Here is a 21,106-nt window from a genome sequence, read left to right as displayed (position 1 = left end):
GCATAAATAATCGTAATATTTATAATTAATGACATTAAATATAGCATATTATTACTTTTCTTTAAATTGGGTTGCGTTTTAAAACAACCTGTGTATATAGATACCTTATGCAAATGATGATAATTAGCTTAACTTTTATTTACACACAGATATAAAACCAGGATTATGTCAGCTATGTTAAGATGAGAATTTAATTCTGTAGACCTGTATTAGTCTGTAATCTATACATTAGGCTTTCATCCTACAACAAGTATACAGTAATTAAGTTATAATGAGGAAATAATAATTTAATCATCTTACTACTGCTCTTTCTTTTATAAAACTTTTTCTGTTTTATTCAAAAGGTTTTTACCTTCGTAAAGATTTATTAAAATTACCAAAGTAAAAAATATACACATCAATAATGACTAATTCATGTCGTCTTAACTTTAGTACTGTTTGTTTTTGATTTCTTTAATTATTTTTCCCTGAATGAATTGTCTATTAGTGTGGAAACAGTTTCTAAATCTTAAGAAGTAACTACCCTGTTCCTACAAAAAAATGTTAAAACTTTTTTACTTGTTATTGGTTCAGTTTGGAAAACTTCATTTATTACTTTTTTTTTTTTATTCATCGTTCGGAGTGAAAATATATTATTGTAATTTTTCTTATATGGTTGCTTATAGCACCAAATTATACCTTTCAAGTTTTTATAACTTTTTACTGGTTTTAAAAACCAATAAATTGTTGAAAACTTTATTCCTATTTTTTTTTTTTAAATTAAGAAATAGATTAATTAGTCAGGTTTTGTAGGGTAATCCATTATTTTTATTACTAAAGAAAGAATTAATTTTTTTAATTTCTCTATCCAAATCCAGAAAAGTTCAGCTTTATTTTTTTGCGTAAATTTGTACTGTAAAAAAAGGAAGCTCTCATTCTGATTTTTTTTTTTTTCACTCAAACGAAAACAAATTATTGTTAAATTGTATTGGTTAAATTTACATTTATTTTAGTTCACTAATTAACGGATACAGAAATAGATAATTTGATTACTTAAAATATTGATCAACTATTTAAATATTTCAGATTGGTTGTAAATAGAAATTAATTGAAGATCAACAGAATGTATGTTGTAATTTAAAAATAAATATTTTTATTACATTTTTTTCTTTTAGAAAAAAGGTGGAAATGAAAATGGCAAAAGGGATGAGAAGAAAACTAAAAGAGAAAATATAATAAACTTTTGTTTTTTTAAAAAGAATGTTTATAATTTTATGTTTATGTTTTTCTTTAGGTTTAGCTAGTTTGTTATACCGTAGAATCTCGCTAAGCCCAGTCAAATTAGATTAAAAAAACGCCAATCGAGAGAAATAAACCCGGAAGTTTTGAAAATTGATACAGTTATTCCTTGTTACCTAAGTTTGAAGAAAATAAAAAGTCCGGGGGGGTAGTGCGTGAGATTGAGGGGGGAAGGCCTTTAAAGGTGACTTTTTTAGTTTTTTGTTCATATCTCCGATACCATGACTCGTAGCGAAATATTATACACATAAAAATTGAAGTTGACAACATTCCCTATAGAAATGCTTCGATGAATCCTACTTTTTTACGTAGGACCAACAGTTTCGGAAGTTTTCATATTTACTCATGACTAGGGTTCATTTTGCTTTGTTGTAAATGGTTTCATATGCATTCCTGCATAATATGCATAAAAAGAAATTATAGTCAACATTCAAATTAGCAATTTTACAGTGAAGGTGATAAACGATAGCCGTGACGAGAAGAAGAGGGGGGGGGGTTCACCCCGCACACGTCAGATCTCAAGCTCGGCTTAAATGTGATCGATGATGGATTTCTGTTACATCGCATTATGTGGAGTACAGACTGAATTTTCTCCGTTGTCTTGAACCAGTTTGTGACTTATACAAAGAGACTACGGTAAACGAAGCACTCTTGTGTTTGGTGGCTACATAGACTCCGTCAACGGCACAAATGTGCTGAACAATGTCGATGCACCACAAAGACGTCAGTTGGAATTGACTTCATCGAAGTAATAGCAGTGACGGTTCAGCAAGAATACTTTCGTGATAATGAGAAGATCAAGGCCAAGTTCATCAGTATGTTGTCTCAGAAAATGACCACCGAGGGAATTGGAAGTGAAACAAGCTGATGCTAATGCTGACACAACGATTGTGTGGTGTGGAGTAGCAAAAGCTACTTTTGTTTGTAGTTCTTCTTAACTATTACAATGACGCCTTGTTTCGTTGGCTGAATAAGACTAGTGACATTTGGTGGCAGAAATAAAGATTTAATTTGTCATCACTCTGCAGAACCTCCACACTTGAGAGTGATAGGACATTATCAATTTAAAGTTCTACGTTTTAATTAATTTAGAAACTTTTTAACTTCTGTCAGGCCTTAATATTATTTTAATCTATCCAGATACTTTATTTGACTGGAATAAGAAGTGGGAAATTCTTATAGTACAATATTTTTAGGGGTTTATAATGTCCCTATTGTAAGAAGCTGTAATTTGTGATTCCCAGTTCCAATTGAGCAAGGAAAAATTGTAATCTATTCTCTATTTTTTTTTTTATTCAGATTTTTATTGGTTTAAAATAATCTGTATTATGATTAGCTGTATTTATCGTAAATTGTTTGACATAATTTAAGAAATTTGTCACCGGTTATTGGATATTCGGATTATCGAGATTATACTGCATTATGCCAACCCCTCAGATAACCTTAGGATCGTGAGAATTTTCTTCTTCCAAATGTGCACATGGATTTTGTAAAATTTTAATCTTAAATAGGTAGTCATAAAACATATTTATTTTGTATTAAAATGCATTTATCTGACAAAAAAGATTCTGCCAAAACTATTATAACATAAATAAAAATTCCGTTAAAATTATTAGGAACTTATCCTATTATAAATCTACCAGAAACTGAAACCATTTTAGAATATGTGGATAAAATACACTTTCACCCCAATTTGAAGTAGGAGTTCTATAAAATATTACAAAATTGTTAACTATTTCGATTGATTAGCCGTATCAGCTTTTTATTAAATTATTAACTTTTCCTCAATGCTACAGTAGAGGTAATAATTTTAAAAAGTTCTTAAATTTTTTTTCAATTTTTTTAAAGCATGTGGTATTCGAAAAAGATGTCGTGCAGTCTTTGTTCTAACACTACACCATAATGTACAAATCTTTTTCCATTTAAATTACAAACTTTAACAAATTATCTATTTATTTATAAAATTCGAATAAGTTACAAAGTTAATACAATTTTTTTTCTTCAATTTTATCATTACATAAAAGATTAAACTTTAATTCAACAAAATGCAAAAAAAAATTCATTCAGTAACATTCTTTCCAGCTGATTTTGAAAAAGCTAATTTCCAGTAATAACAGTACTTTCTCAGTAATTTTAATATCCATATTGCAGTAACTGGAGGAGTGAGATCTTTACGATATCTAGATGATCCGTTTCAGTTCCAAACTCCTATACGATTTACATTTTTTCTGTATTCCCTCTGCTGTTCAATTAAATTTATTTGCAAGATTTTTTTATTGTTTTTTTTATTATGACTTTGGAGATGTTAGGCATGTGTTTTAATACTATGAAATAATATATGCAAAAAAAAACCTTTCCCGGAATTTAACCCGATCGAGAAGCCTTAAATTAAGTAATAGTTTAATAACCTATTTTATAAAACATAAATACGTGGTCATTTTTAACATTATAAGTTAAAAAATAATTTAACTGTATAAACTTAAAAAGTTAATTAAATTAGAAAGAAATTTTGACATGCAAATTTTAACGACTGTTTGATAAAATGCAGTTTAAGTAACAAGTTTGATTCCGTAATTGTAATGTATTCAGTCGTACTTGGTTTTTTTCTTTTCTAAATTAAATGGTCGGTTGAACTCTGTAGGTTCAGTACACTGTCGTTCTAGTAAATAAATCACTGTCTTTTCCTTACCACTTTGATTTTCGTTTTATTTGTAATACAATGTATTTCATTAAATTAGGTGGTTTTTGAAGGGAAAGAAGTAGTCATATAAAAACGTCAAAGTAAATTATAGAAAGCAGTATTATAAATACTGCTTTCTATTTTCCTGAAGTTTAAAATATTTAATAAAGGGAAAATTGTGCTACCGATAAAAAAAGATATGGATTTGTTGCAATCATATTCTCAACATTTGTGCTAAAGAATAAATAAAACTTTAATTCCATAATTCCTTACATATTGGAACGAAACTAATTTTTTATTTCAAGATAGCTTAAAAAACCTATTGTGGTAAATTTTGTGTTATGAGGTTGGTTTTCTGTTATTATTTGAAGGTGATATTAGGTGAGCGATGTATTTAGAAAATAAACTAGACTTTACGAAAATTCAAGTTTTACTTGTTTTTAGCTCGTAAAAAGTTTTCAATAATAAAACTTTTTTATTGTTATAAAAACACTTCTCTATCGCTAAAAGTTGGTTTTTTTATAGACCATTAATAAACCATTTTAAACATTTTAATCGCATATGCTTGTGGTTTTCAAAATAAAAACCAGCTATCAGTGATAACTCTAGTAAGTCTCATCCCGAACAAAGATTATTATTATTATTTCTGTCCTCTGAAATATTAATTCATTTCTAACAAGGTTATTATTTCTAATTTCTACTTACGCTAAGATAATATAATTTAAGCTAAAAAAAAAAGCTAATATAATATAATTTATTAATGTTTTTTGTGTCAGTTTTATGGTACATGTTATTTTTTCAACTATTAAAACGTTCGTTTTTCCGCCAATTTGGAGCCTTAGACTTGATTTACAAAATTTATATTTATATATTTTACGCATTTTAGTAAATCTTACATTAGTGAGTTTGAACCCACAGTTGTGATTGATTCAGTTTGAACTTGATAGCTTACATCGTTATTGTATTATGATTATTAATAATATTTTGATTCTGGCGGCCATTTTGAGGTGAACCTGACGACCGATCGCGGCCATTCGTCTATTTTTGTAATTCTCTAACAATGCTTAATCCGAATCAGAAATCAAAATCCGAAATAAAAATTTTCACAGACAAACATATTGAATACAATAACGAACTATTCGTTCTTTCATAATAAGTAATACCGTAGGAAATTCTTGGAAAACATAAATTATTAAAGCACCTCTTCATCACTAAAAATTTAATTTTTGTAGGATTTGATTTTTCTCATCTGAATTTCGGTGGGACTGATATTCTGATATGCATCTAATTGTTTGGCTTAGTAAAGATGGTAACGAACCATTTCAGGCATCGCTTTCTCTAGAAAGCCTGCCGCAGAACGGGTGTTATTCTTGAGAATCACTATGAAATTTTGAAGCATGACTTGCAGCATAAGAAGATAATGATATCAAACCTTTAATAGGCCCCTTTGTTCCAATAAAAAAATAAAAATAAAAAATAAAAGTGTAATATTTTTAGGGAAGGCCAGCCATAATTATACGTTATAACATAAATATAGATCTTTACAAAAATTTTATTGATACGTTTTTTAATTTATAAAACGTATTATAAAAAATAACATCTTAAAAAATTTTTGGAAAAAAATCATAACAGTACTCTTCCCCCTTCCTAAAAATTCGTTTTTCATAAATATTTCCAACTTTGACTATTTTAAGATAAACTTATTTTTGCTTTGTTACAGTCATTTATAAACAAATTCCTCAAATCTTTTTCGAGACTTACAGGTAAATTGTATCCACTTCCAATCTCCGCTAATAGCGTATAAATAGGAATTTATTTGCATCATATTTGGTTTTAATCTAACAAAAAACCGCAAAAATTATATGTATAATTTTTCCCACTAAATGAGGCAATTCCAAGTTATCTTAGGGCAGGACTGAGTTGTAATTGATTGCTATTTCGTACAATTTTTACTTCTTCAACGTTTTACTTAGATTATGTTAGAGTAATAATTGTTATTATTCACTACAGAAGAATTAAATCTATAAGGTTAGGTGGTAACTAGTTTAAAATCGTAAAATTGCGATTGTGATGGCTTGCAGCCAAAAAGAATTTAAAATATATGTCTGGATGCAATTATTTTAACGTCGATCGAATGTTCTTACACCACGCTAATATTAATATGATAAATAGGTGAAAATGAATTTGTGTAGCTGCCAATATACACATAATTTTTGTCTCATATTGCTAAATTCATTTTTTACAATGAGTAAATATGTTACATAAATTCGTTACCACTTAAGAAAATAATGTTTTAAAATAACTGAATATATGTGTCAATGGCAGGTATAATTCAAAGTAAAATAAAAATTAACCTGTTTTTCTTGAAAGTTATTAATAAATTTCTTAGAAAATATTTCAGAATTTGTTTAATGTTTTCTAATTATCCTAACGACATTAGTACAAGTTTTATTAGACTGACTGTGGTTATATCTTTTAATCGTTTTTAAATTACATTTATTTCATTGTAAAAGTATTTTTTACACGGCTGCCCAAAATGGAGTGTAACGTATTTAGGGTTTACGTATGTGTGTTTATTCCACCGTAGCAGCTGAACGGCTGAACCTATTTAGATGTACGGCCCGCTTTGGAATCCTTACGTTACCAGGAGTATCTTTGGCTATATAAATATATACATCTATATATGTTTAAATAAATTTAATAAATTCGAAAAAATTATACTATATACAAAATTGCCACTTGCACGCACTTTAATCTTAATTTATCTTATATTAGTAATTATCCTATATTAAAAAGTAATAGGTATTAATGTAATAGGTGATCTACCTCTGTAGTTAATTAGTTAGTATTTAGATGGCGCCACTGAAAGGTTATATTGAGATAAGAAAATAAATACAAAAAAAATGAATAAATGGACTAATTTAATGTAACCAAACGCTCGCTAACTTTGACTAGCGAGCGAAGAGAGCTGAGTTTGGTTAGATTATATTTATAATTTCTGTATTAATTAAATAGAAATAATTACATTTATTTTTAAATTAGTCCATTTATTCATTTTTTGTATTTATTTTCTTATTTCAGTATAGTGTTTTAGTGGCGCCATGTAAGAACTAACTAACTACAGAGGTAGATCGCCTACTACATCAATACCGAGCAATGTTTGTCAGCAATGACAAACATTGCTTTTTTTGGCAGTCAGGTTTTAAATTTTTAATATTTTCTCTTCTTAATGGTACCTGAAAAAAATCTCTTTCGGTACATAAGTAGGCGGAGGTAGATTTCACCGGTGCTAAGTAGGTGATAAAAAAGATTTCTACCTTAAAGTTAAGAACAAATTTACTCAATACAACAGTGGTTGCAAGTGAAAAAAAGTTTCACATATTTACCATATGACAAACCTCATCTTGCAATTCCAGCAACAATTTGGTCATCCCTTGCCATAAGGGTTAGTCATATCAAAAATCGTTTCAAACAAAAGTTTTAGGTAATGTTTAGAGGACTAACTACCACTTTAAACCGATTCGATACTGTGCCTATTAACGGAGGTATGTTTTTTGTCTTCCAAACCCCATTTTTTCCACCCTTGGACCAATAGTTGGTAATATCAAAAAACTTTACTTAGATAAGCTTTAGGCCCTTATTCACAAAATAGTATGAACTATAAATGAATTCGATATTTTACTTAATAAGAAAGTTATAGCGATATTTTGTTTTTTTTAAAGCCCCTTGCATTTCCACCCCGATGGTCCGATTTTGGCTGTTAACGAACTCTACCAAGATTTTGAGACTAGTTATTTTTAAGAAACAATTTAAGAAAGCGATTGGTGAAAAATTACGGCAGTTATTGTGTCACACAAGAAAGTAAAAAATATATATATATGTGCGTGGGTGTGTGTGTGTATGCGCGCGCGTGTGTGTGAAAAGGCTTTTGAGCTGACGGTGGTTTTGGGATCTGGGAGATGTAAAACGCAAAGATAAAAGTCGAGTCATGGTACCCATTGCAATAGATAGGTTTTTTTATGAAATCAACCTAATATAAGCTTAAGTAAACATAAATTAAATTCCCAAATATTAAAATTATATTTATTTAAATTCCTTTAAAATTTTACATTAAATTTAATTTTAAAACTAGCCATTTATTATTTATTATCCATTGATTTTTACTTAAAACGTTTGTGTTTAATAATAGCCAAAACCCAGATAATTTGATACACTCATACCATCATCTCATTAGAAAAAATTATTCCTCAAAATAAAAAAGACTGACAGATTTGTTATTACTATGGTTCTAAATCAGTTAGTCGTGGATTCGATTCCTAAAAAGGATCTGACATTTTTTCATCTATCATTGTAATTCATCTTATTTTCTTTATTTAAAAAAAAAACAAAAGAAAAACAGGAGTTTGTAATAGTTAAAAATTCAACAAAATTAAAAATGTATGCCAGATGACACAAGCAAAAATGTTGTAATCGAGCTGACATGAAATATTATAAATCATTCATAAAATTTTAATAGCAAATATAATAAAATCCCATAGCAAAGCGTACTGAGTAAAATGAGGACTCATATGATCCGTTCGTTGTCTTCTTTACTGAACTGAACATACAAAATATAAATTTAAATAGTCTACCAAAAAATTCAGGAAAATATTTAACTCTGTAAGTGATACATTCTGTAAGAAAGATTGAAACAGATAATATTAAACAAATTTTTGAAAATATTTTGTGCTTACCACACAACTAAGAATTCGTTTTTTGTTTTTTCTAACCTCCGAAACCACCGTTATGCATTGCTTAAGATGATGATATGAATGATTTACGCGTATGAAAATGCCATGCCTGACCGGGATTCCAACTCGGAACCACCGGATTAAAATCCGAGACGTTACCACTCGCGCCACGAAGGCCTGCAAACATATTCGTAGGAGCCGAATAAAAACACGACTTACCAATATGGCCGATAATACACCGCTAAACTATTTCTAAATAATTCAAATTCGTGTAATTTTTTTACGAATCGCGTTTTTATCAAAATCTCACCTTTTTCTCAATTGACCTGCGGGGTTTTGTTTTCTTTGGAGACCGTAATTCAATAGTAGATTCATACTCGAGTATCACGTTGTACACTGAAGCAGCACAACTTCTACTTACGTTAGCAGTTTATTAACATCTGAAATCAACGCCGTTTGATTATTCTGTAATTTGTAAGCATTACTCTGCTTTTGAAAGCATTTAAAATGATGTGTTTTTTCGCACGATTTAAGGGCTTTTTTTTCGCAGCACACAAATCTTTATATATAAAAATGTTAAGTTCGTTTGTGTACGCTTCAAAAACTCAAAATGTTCTGCACCGATTGAGCTCAAATTTTAGCACGATATATAACCCGCATCACGGATTGTTTTTATTTATTTTTCGCATCAGTCATATACCCGCGACCGCGAGAAAACAGTTTTTTAACGGTCAGCTGTGTACCAGTGACCGGGCCATCTGCCGCAAGCGAGGGGAACACTCGCCATTCTAGCTAACGACAACCGCAGTTACATGTGAAACAATACCTGTTCCCAATTACATTGTTTATTAACAAAAAAAAAAAAACGTATCCACTTGCATCTGATTCATATTATTATACAATCTGAATTAAATATTCACTTTAATCGAGGTACTTTTGTGTGATCGTGTCGTGATTGAGCTGCGCCTTTCACCAAGCTCTGAATTTATTAGAAAACGACCAACAGTGGGATATATGTATTAATGACGAGTGCAACACTGCACATCCAAACCAAATTCGCGCATTATTCGCAATTATATTGACCGCTTGCTTCCCTTCATCCCCCACAGAGTTATGGAAAAGATATCGATCGCATATGGCTGAGGATATTTTGCATAGAAAATACCAATATGACCATGGAATTTACAGAAGGCATTTACAACGAAGCATTGATAAATATTGAAGACAAGTGCTTAGCTTTTGCAAATAAAGTTCTTAGTCAATTGGGAATGCCAGCACCCACCCGAGCTGCGATTGCTTCATTTGATGTGGATTTACGCCGGGAACAGAGTTACAACATTGGTGATCTTCAGTCATATGTCCAATCAAACATTCCCAAATTAACGTGTGAACAGAAAGGCACTTATGATCGCATAATGCAAATGATAAATGACGGAGTTGGGGGGACCTTCTTCTTGGATGCGCCAGGAGGAACTGGGAAAACATTCCTCATTAGATTGATTCTAGCAACGGTTCGATCAAAAAATGACAATTATCGTGTTGCGGAATATTAATCAGCCAAAACTCTACAACGGCACGCGACTTGCATTTAAGAAATTGATGAATAACGTAGTGGAAGCAACGATTTTAACAGGGCCTTTCAAAGGTGAAGATGGCCTTATTCCTCGAATACCCATAATCCCGACCGATACACCATTTTAATTTAAAAGATTGCAATTCCCAATTCGATTGGCATTTGCAATCACAATCAATAAAGCTCAAGGCCAATCATTAGAATTGTGTGGTTTAGATTTAGATGCGGATTGATTCTCACATGGGCAACTGTATGTTGCATGTTCCCGAGTCGGCAAACCAGATAGCCTTTATATCTACGCAGACAGTGGAAAAACAAAAAAAAAATATTGTATATCCACAAGTATTGCAAAATTAAATTTCTATGAAACGTATGCTTTGTTTTGTTTCTCATTTCTCATCTATGCAACCAGAATGTGCCACAGCGAAGTGTGGCGGGTAGAGCTAGTATATATATATATATATATATATATATAAACAAACGTATTTTATTTTCATTATTAATAAAAAAGTATAAGAAATTCGATATTCAAAAACTTATACTGATTATCAGTATAAGATTCTAGGATATTATTAATCATTTTAAAGTAAAACTGAAGCAAATAGTTCAAATATTTTTAAATTCAAAAATTCAAGAAAATATTTTTAATTATACAGAAAATAAATAATAAAAGAACCCCTACGTGACTGTTCTGGTGATTGTACTGCTTGTAACGGTACAGCAGTACTGTACTGCTGTTCAGATATTGTAAACTAATAAAATCATACAATTATTCAGATGCAGAATTTCCAGTAACGATTTCTAATTACACCGAAAATAAATAATAAAAAAATCCTATGATGACTGTTCTGGTTGAAACAGTAGTCACCACACCTTTATTCAGAAATTGTAAGTTAATTAAATCAAATAATTATTCAGATGAAAAATTTCAAACGCTTGGGTGAGTTTTCTGGTTGTTCAATTAGTGAACAATGAGAACCTACCCACAAACTATTAAAAGAGAATGATATGTACGTCATGTAAAGGAATTGGATTCTTGCACAGACACTTCGGCTCACCATTCCTAAGATGTATGGTGAGTTGAACCCCAACCACAAAAATACACCGGTTCCACTTTCTGATATTTAAATCCGTATAAAAGAAATGTAATTTTACCAAGATTTAAATTTGAGAATATTTGACTTCTAATATAAGCTGTTAAGTAATTGATTTGCGACGAGTTTACCACTAAAACAGTCTTGTGGAATGGAATGCAAAGTTGGCAGGAGTCTATTACTCCCTACTTTATCGCAGAACCTGGACAGAGTCCCTTGCTGCTGGATCATTCTAATCGGGCTTGTTTTTTAAAAAGGTTATTTTTTAATCTCGGATCTAATTTTTCAAGTTTTGTCTATTATTATTTTAGTGAATTTAAGACGGATTTAATTGCATTCCAATCCGTTGTTAAACCAGCGTTATCGAACCCATTTCATGGGCCGACCGCGGAAGGCTAGGCTTATAAAGCCTGTCCTCCCGACGTAATTCCCCTTCAGACCGTCCACTGAAGTCCTTTCGGTGCTAACTCTTAATAGGCTAGCAGGAATACGCCACAACGGGGCACTACCTGTAAGGAGGGAGCAATGCGTCCGCTTTTCCGGAGGAGTCGCAATTGCTGGGTTATTATATCTTACTGTAAGTTTTGAAATAGGAGAGGTTGTGTAGAAGCTCTTCATCCGCTTCTGGTATGGCTGCCCTTCAGGACGCATCTCTGCTGGGCTCTGTACAGTCTTGTGGGCTATGTATTAGTAAAAAATAATTTGCTTAGACTTGGAAATATTCCATTCGCTGCAAAATATCTTTTCCATTTCCCAAGCACAAGCTTTAAGTTCTGTCAAATCAAGCCAAAAAAAAAATTTTCGTTATTAATAAATTTTTAAGTATAAAAGAATATTTACGTTCATTAAGAATGAACGTAATCTTTATAATATTATCCCTTCCTTCTATTCCAGTGAAAACCGAAATAATGCCTCGCAGAAAATCGAATTTGGGCCGTCGCACTCGCCACACAGAAGGATCAAGAAGACGGCTTTCGAATATTTTACTTTTTTATTTAAATTCATGTATTTAGTTAATATTATTAATTTTTAGCCACTTTTCAATACTGTCTGTCCTGTGTCTCATTTTTATCGAGCTGCAGCTATGAGACCCTCGCAGAAATGCCTCGCAGAATATCGAATTTGGGCCGTCGCACTCACCGCACAGAAGGATCAAGAAGACGGCTTTCGAATATGACTGAGGAAGAGCGGGCATCCGTACGAGAGAGGAACAGACTAAGCACCATCCAGATACGTAACGTGGAACCAGTAGAAAGACAAGCATCCAGGGTTGAGGATGCACGATTGCGAGCACGTCAGTCGCGTTCTGCAGCAACAGATTTGGTTCGTTTTCAACGGAATGAACGCGACAGGGTGAGGATAGCTGAAACACGAACCCAAAGAAGAGCTGATCTGAATCTGCAATACAATCGTCTTGCGTTCCGGTACAATCCAGCTGTTGATTATAGTTCAAGTCGGCATGTTGTCATTGGCCAGATAAGTCATGTCTGTACCTAATGCCAGGCTCTAAAGTTTAATAATGAAACGAAAGGGATGTGTTGCGCTGGCGGAAAAATCAAATTACCTCAACTTGATGCACCACCAGAGCCATTGAAAACTCTACTTGCTGGATCTACCGCTGAATCGAAGCATTTCCTATCGAACATCAGGAAATATAACTCCTGCTTCCAAATGACGTCATTTGGTGCGGAAATTGTGACTACTCAATTCATGCCAACTTTTAAAATCAAATATATCACAAAGCTGGCTCCCTGCTCCCGTTCACAGATAGTGACCATAAATTCCTTCAAATGTACTTCATTGGTGATGATACAGATGAAGTCGATGCACGTAGTGGAATACATACCTCGCTAAGAAAATCCATTATTTCGCAGCTACAGACGCTCCTTCACGAAAGGAATTTGGTGCGTTTGTTCAAAACGGCAATTGATATGATGCCATCAGATACTCACAAGATAGTCATTACCGCAGACAAAACGCCCGCTGGAGAACATGTCCGGAGATATAATGCTCCAACTATAGACGAAGTAGCAATTGTCATAGTCGGAGATCAGTTCCAACCTATAGATATTGTTCTGCATCGAAGAAACGATCAATTGATAAACGTCCCAGAAACTTCGCTGTGCCACAGCGAAGCGTGGCAGGGCAGCTAGTTTATAATATATTTATCACCTTTTCTAACAAAAGCATGGTATTACTTTCAGTCGCGCAGTGGGATTGAGGGGTAAAATTGAATATTCATTACGTTTGAATGTATGATGAGTACGAATATACCATTCACGCTTAAAATGTTGTAATTTTAAAAATTCAGAAATAACATTCATATATAAAATTTTGAGACTCGAAAGTCTCAAAAACTACTTGATCAATTTCATTAAAATTTAGATATACTGTAGTAATGTATCTGAAGTTTTCCGTGTGAAAATTTGATGAAGATTGGTTGAGTCATTCTTCAGTTGCTCAGTTTAAGGCCGATTAAATTAAAAGGTCAATTAAAAAAAAAACCAAAAACTTAGTTAATTGTTGATTAAGATTTTAACATTTACGATAGTTTCTTCTTAAATATGGCTTAAGAAGATGGAACGGGATTATTCTGACCTTGAACTTCAACTATTCTCTTATTTGTCACATTACCACTGTAAAGTTTTCTGTTATAATTAGATTGCTCCACAGGATATCGTACCTTTTACCAAATAACTATTTTTTTTTTCATAAATTTTTGCATTTCCTTTTCCGTTATGTAACTTTTCATGTATGGCTAAGTAAATTATTTTGTTTTTTCACACTTCAATCCATTTTAATAATATTTTCCTGCATTACTGATTCACATTTCATGTTTAGTTCATTACGAGTATACATACGGATTAAATACAATATAACCTTTGTTAAAAAATATTTAAAAAATATGAGTTAAAATGGCAAATGATGTTGGGATAATTGGTCATACAAGAGCAATAGAAGTACACCCGTTACATAAACTCGAAATCAATATTGACTGTTACATAAACTCTTACCGTGATATTTATGTATGTGTGTGTAGTTGTATTTACTCACGATTAACTTCATCGGATAGCCGCAGGGAGTCGCTAGAGACTTACTAGTTTAAATTAAACTATTTGAACAACTATACGCGTAGCTACTCCTTAACTTTGGCTTTAACAGACTATCAAGGGACAACCCTTTTTATAATCCCTACTATTAAAATAAAACAGTAGCTTTTTATTTTTATTACTTTTTTATGAGTTATAAAAATTAATAATAATAAATAGTTACGATAAATAATATATAGACCAATATAATTTTTAAATTTCCCTACAAACGAGTAATTTTATTAAAGGCAGATATACGATTGGCAATCGTACATCTGCCTTTATACTATTGTATTGCAGAAATTCATTGCAAAAAGAAGTTAAAATTACCTAAAAATGTAAATGCTACTGGAAAACGTATATTACGTGTCATAATAGTAGTTTTAGGAAATCTAGAAAGAGACACAGTCACTGACAGAAGTGGCAAAACCATTTCCTAGATTAACAACTATCGCATTGTAGGCTTATTAAATTGAAGTATTAAGTGGTTTCACGTTGTCTTCTTCATTGTATTTGAATAGAATTTTGTATATCAGCTTAATAAGTCGTTTGAAATGGAAGTGATATTCAGCCCTAGATGTCGAACCTCTTGTTCATCAGAAGGACTGGATGTAAAATGAATTTCAGTGTGCTTAGACAATACTATTCTGACATACATCATTTGTACCTCAGGTGTTTATGTGTCATAGGCAGTGTTAAGCAATAGATTAATGTACCCTTTTCTAAGGGGAAACAATGCATTTTACACAGTCTTTCTACTCATTGGGGAAGGGTAACAAAAAATATTAGATTAAATAACTGGCATTAAAGAAATAGTCAGTTAATACGTAGACACGTAAATGTTAGAAATAATTATCCATTTTTATTGTTATCCTTTCATCATAAATAGCGAGAAAAAAAATAGATTTAAAAAAAATATAGTAAAGATAAATACTTATCATAGTAAGGTATAAGAATAAAAATGTAAAATTGTAAATTGTAAAAGTAATAAAATGTAGTCAGTCTATAGACTGATCTACATATCTAGTCAAAATTTAACATTTAAAAAACAATTTTTTTAACAATATTTGTAACAGAATTAAAATTTAAAAAAAAAGAATTCTAATGTGGTTGGAGATTGACTTATCGGTTCCTTGTTAACCGACTTCAAAAAAAGAGGTGATGTCAATTCGACTGTATTATTTTTTTTTTTTTTTAATATGAGTTGTCACAATATCTCCGACATTAGTAAACCGATTTTGGTAATTTTTGTTTTACGGAAACAAAAATATTACTAGACATCGAAACTGTACACTTTCGGTATGGTCCCATATAAATTTTAACCAAATTTTATGATAATCTTAGGAAAAATATCACAAAAACCGAATGGCTCGACACCCTTAGCCGCTGACTGCTCGACATTACCTTGTTGCTCTGGTCCCTGTATGATTAGGATATTAATAATAATCTATATTGTTTTTCTTTAGTCTCCGTGGAAATATTCATGGAAATTCTTTCTCTACTTTTTTCCTTAAACCGTCATTCCTTTTATTTCTTTACTACTTTCTGCTAAACTCCATATAAGTATTAAACTTCCATTTAATATTTTTATATTGATGAAAAAATGTATCATCCGTAATTTCAAAATTATAAATATTTATATTATGCAATAATATATTCTAATTATGAAATATTATTAAATAAATAGTCATACAAAAAGCTCCCAACCGATATCACTCTGAATGAAGCGAGTTAAATATTATAATTATGCAGTAAATAATATTCTATAGTTATTATAAACATTTTGTTTTAACCGGGTAATTGGAAACCTTGTCCAAATGTCTATTCGCAATAATGAAACTTACAAATTGGATTACGCAACCTCATCACTTCTGTCGGAGCTTTCTCATCATCTGTTCTATTTAACAACTTATTTAGATCCAAATCTGACAAGGCGATGCCTTTAACTCAACTAAGAGTGTCATAAATCTCCCCTTGGAAAAATTATTTTTTGCTGAGGTTTATCACTGCCCTGTGAAGAGTTGTACCCTACAGTTTGTGAACAGTTACAGCCTACCTTAATATTACAGGTAGCATTTGCGCTCGACATCACCGTATCTCTTTTTTTCTTTGAATGTTGTAAAAACTAGTGGAATGGTTATGCAACTATCACATCTTTCATTCTAAGACCAATAGTCTCGTCATTAAATTTTATGACTTCAGCTTCCGATAACTCTCCTTCCTCGTATTTAAGCCGAGGCGGTGAGAACTTTACACATGAGTTTCGTTTGATAAACGTTTTTGTATTACTAGTACGGTGAGCATGACTCTCTAGACTTTCATTTCATAAGAATCGACTGTTGTACGTTCTCATTTGTGAGAGTCTACATTCTCGTTGTTAATAAATCTCTCATAGCATTTCTTTCTCTATTTTTCCTTAAACGATCATTTCTTTCACGGCAACTTTTCTTTAAACGTCGTTGTCTCATTTCAGCAGCTCGTTTAGTAGCCCTACCCATTTTTTAATTGTATAATAACTTATATATTTATAAAAGATACTACTAAAAACAGTGAAGTAAAATAACGTATAAAAAATAAAAATCAACCTCAATAAATAATAGATCTAAAAAGTTACAATTATATTTTTATTTATTAACTAAAGTAAAAGTATTTACAACAAATAGCTATTTTTGAAGTCAGTGCCAGCTAACACAACATAAAGATACGTAAAGTTAGTACCTCAACCGATCGCTGGACAGTTAAAGCGGCTAAACGGGATTCTCATATGGAAAATGGGATCTCATGAGCATTTAGGAGAGAGAATCTCACGATCATACCTCATCTCGAGTTCGCTAAGGCATATATACTTTGGTGATAGAAACATAAGTATTCTTATATCATATTTTTGTATGTCACATTTTATTGTTGTATTTTGTTTTTGTAGATCTCGTTTTGTTATAGTAAAACTTCTATTACCAATTTTGTGTTGTTTAAAATAGGATTTGTATTGTCGTAGGTTTTTATTTTTGTTTAACTTGTGTTGGCTAGCACCGACTTCAAAAATAGTTATTTGTTGAAGTCAGTTTTTATTTTTACTTCCTTGTACGAAGAAAAGGAATGACCGCGAAAAATTTCGGTTTTCATATTTCAACGGAAATATCCATTTTGACCATTCCTGAATCCATTTTGACTAGTTTCGGCGTGACGTCTTTACGTATCTATGTATGTGCGTATGTATCTCGCATAACTCAAAAACGATTAGGATGTTGAAATTTTGGATTTAGCACTGTTGTAACATCTAGTTGTGCACCTCCCTTTTTGATTGTAATCAAAATTAAAATTAAAATTAAAATTTTAATTAATGAAATATTTAGATTTTAAAGGGAAGGCACATCGGTTCGAATAAGACTTCATCTCCTTTTGTGCTTTTTTAACTTTCCTTTTTTTCAATTTACATATATTGATTTAATAATTAATTATTTACCCCTGAATGTAAAAAAAAAAATATATAATTAATAATACTTCATTGATAATAAAAATAAAAAAAAAAATGTGAAATAAAATTAGAAAGAGTAATCAAGGGACTTTTACTCTAACCTAGTATTTCAGGTAATATTATTTAATTAATAATTGTATAAATATTTGATGTTAATAAAAAATAATATTTTAGCAGTAACGTAACTGTTCACTTTTATTAAATAATTGGAAAATCGTATCTTACTTTCAAATGAAATAAGTTTAAGTGAAGTGCAGCAAAAATGTGTATATGTAATTTAATATACGTAAAAGGAAGTCATATTATGTCCACATCAGATTTTTTATATAAAAGGAAAGTCAAGCAGGATGTAGTTTCAAACCTGGTAAAGAGTTTACGTAGAAAGAGTAGTCTAATATTTTCTTCCTACTGAAAATCTTCACATAATTTTTTTTCCGTTTAACATATAAATTTAGAACTAGTTTTTCCTACAGCTTTGTATGTTTTACTTTTTTTTTATTTTTAAGTAGCGTCTGATTATGGGATTAAGGTGATTGATATATATATAGTGCAGCTTTCTTAATTCGGGACTCTATTAACATCTGCATCACTTGTTCGTATAATGAATGTACCTGCTGTTTTATATATATGGATCAACAGACCAGAACTACTTAAATTGAAAAAAATCCAAACGGAAAAGTGGTCCCGGATGAGTTTCATTTCTTTTCTCTCATTTTATATGTGTGTTAATTTTTTATCTGAAATTTAATTTCATATTAAATATAATGCTTTAGTTTTTACTGATTGGTTCAGAACAGTCGATAGAATCGATTTTGTATGTGTATAAATTTCATGTCGTTTATAAATTGTACGGTCAGTGAATTATTATATGCATTTATATTATTTAACTACATTTGTTCTAGTTAAAAACTATTGTTTAAATAGTGTAACCAAGATACCTCACGGCTGTTTCTATCTACATATACGAGTATATGCATCGATATATAGCCTACCGTATACTTCATTGATATTGACTAACAAATAAATGAGTTCAACAACTGTTGTTGATGGATAAGTTAAATAAACTAATCGAATAGTTAATACTGACTACGAGATGAATCGTAAATAATAATTACATTATTAAAATAGTTAACCTTCCGTTTTCCCCAGCCCGTCTTTCTAATAATTTATCAGATTTATTATTGACAAATTCAAATTATTAAGTTTTCCTAAACGTTTTATTGAACTTCTACAAGTCGAATTGAAATATTAAATATTTTTTTATAGTGTTAAGAAGTTTATTTTGTTATATAAAATTATAAACTAGATTTTTCATGTTGAAATAAAAATAAACACAAACGATGGCATTTTGATATTTTTTTTCCAATTATATGTCAATAAAAAGTAAATAAACAAATTATTTAATCTAGTAGTGGAAAAGATATGAAATTTTTATTGTTACAATTTTGTATATATATATGTGTATATTTTTTATAAGATTTTACAATCATTTTTATTTTTTATTTTATCATTTATTTCTTGTTGACAATTATTTTAATAGTCGTCTGCCAAGTTGGTAGTTTCATAAATACTCCGTTTTCAAAAAAAAAAAAATTAATCTTAGATAAATTCAATTCATACTACGGTTATAAAGTTCTTGTTTAAAGCTTAATAACTCGCTTTGCAATGCCGGTAAAAATTAGTTAGTTTTCGTTTTATTCCCCCATTCTTTTTTCATTAAACTACGCAATTTATTTTCATTACTGAGATTTTTCTTCAAATAAAAGTCAAGGAAAATTAAAGAATAGTACTCTTTATTAACAAAACATGAATTAAAGCCTCAGTAAAAGTTCATAAAAAAATTCTAAAAAGTATTCCTTAATTGCTAATATTGTGTCATAGTCATTATCAAATTTGAATCAACAGTTTTCCATTTATTGGCCAATTTCCAAATATCAGTTATTTCAATTACGAATTGATATGGTGATATAAATTGTTTTATTTTCTTTTAAATGAATATACTAGTTTCTTTTCTTGATTTTTAAAACTAAAAATATTATGCCTAACTGATATTGAAATTATTTGGAAAATAAAAATAATTGGAAAACTGTTTGTCTCATAACGACCAAATTTGGCGATAATAATGAAAAATATTAAGTTTTAGTTTGTTAATAAAGTATAATTTTAGGTTTTTTTTCAGATTTTGCATAGTAGTAAAGACGAATAAAGTTAAAAAGTAGTCAAAACGGGGTAATTTTCTTCCTTAGTTTCCCTTCAGTTTTTTCTGTATAAAAATAAAAATTATTGGGGAATAAAATTAGATTTAAAAAAAAAATATTTATCTTATAATGACAATTATTAAGCTTTTTAAAATTCATCGAAAAGGTATAATGTTGCTATTTTTTTATGTATAAATTTGTCTCATCACCTTGTACAAAAGAGACCATCATTGATGCCGTCCTTTCTTTACTTCTAATACACTAAAACAAAAAATCTCTTGAATAGAAGACAATATATTTTAGAACACAATTATTATAAAATTGTATTTTACAGTCAAATGTACTAACTATTTTACTTCAAATCAGGACGTTAGAAAAAAATCTTTTGTGAGGTTCATGAAAGGATAGAACAAAGATCTTTTGTAACAACAGCAATAAAACTTCATCTCCCTCAAAATGCTTTATTATAATAATCTCTCATTTTTCTAAGGTACTTGCACGTGAATACTTAAAGAAGGAACGCAGTGATATGTGAAATGTTTTATGTATTTGTCGCTCATCTTATCTGCCATTTAATTAACCATATTGTAATTGTCTATAATCTACAGAAAGAAAAAATATCAAAAAAACATATAATTAAAAACTGTAAATAAGTAGATACATAAATTAACGATTTTTATTTTTAAATTAACCTTAAAATAAAAATAATTGTCTGAGATAATTACGCGTACATTACACTGAAGCTTCTTATAATGTACCTTTTTTTATACCCTGAAGCTGGATAAAACAGTGTCATATCTGTGAAAGAAAATTCAGAACAAATTTTTTTTCATGCCAATTTTACGATAAAATCCTGAATTTTTATTACTAAATTTAATAATAATCATATACTAAAAGTGTATGGTAGATAGAAAAATTTAACTGCAAGAAAACTATACCATTAAAAGACCTAAAGTTATTTTATTTATTATTTTATCGCATTAAAAATA

General features: G+C 30.3%; 1 protein-coding gene across 3 annotated transcripts in view; it reads left to right on the top strand.

The window, feature by feature from the left end:
* LOC142328128 (GTPase-activating Rap/Ran-GAP domain-like protein 3) overlaps nt 1-21,106 on the top strand; it is a 514,058-nt gene that overhangs the window by 348,433 nt on the left and 144,519 nt on the right. The window lies entirely within an intron of this gene.

The sequence above is a fragment of the Lycorma delicatula genome, chromosome 7 (genome assembly GCF_047948215.1).
Source record: "Lycorma delicatula isolate Av1 chromosome 7, ASM4794821v1, whole genome shotgun sequence".
NCBI classification, from domain to species: Eukaryota; Metazoa; Arthropoda; class Insecta; order Hemiptera; family Fulgoridae; genus Lycorma; species Lycorma delicatula.
The sequence above is the reverse complement of the archived record's forward strand: the minus strand, read 5'-3'. Positions and strand labels throughout refer to the sequence as shown.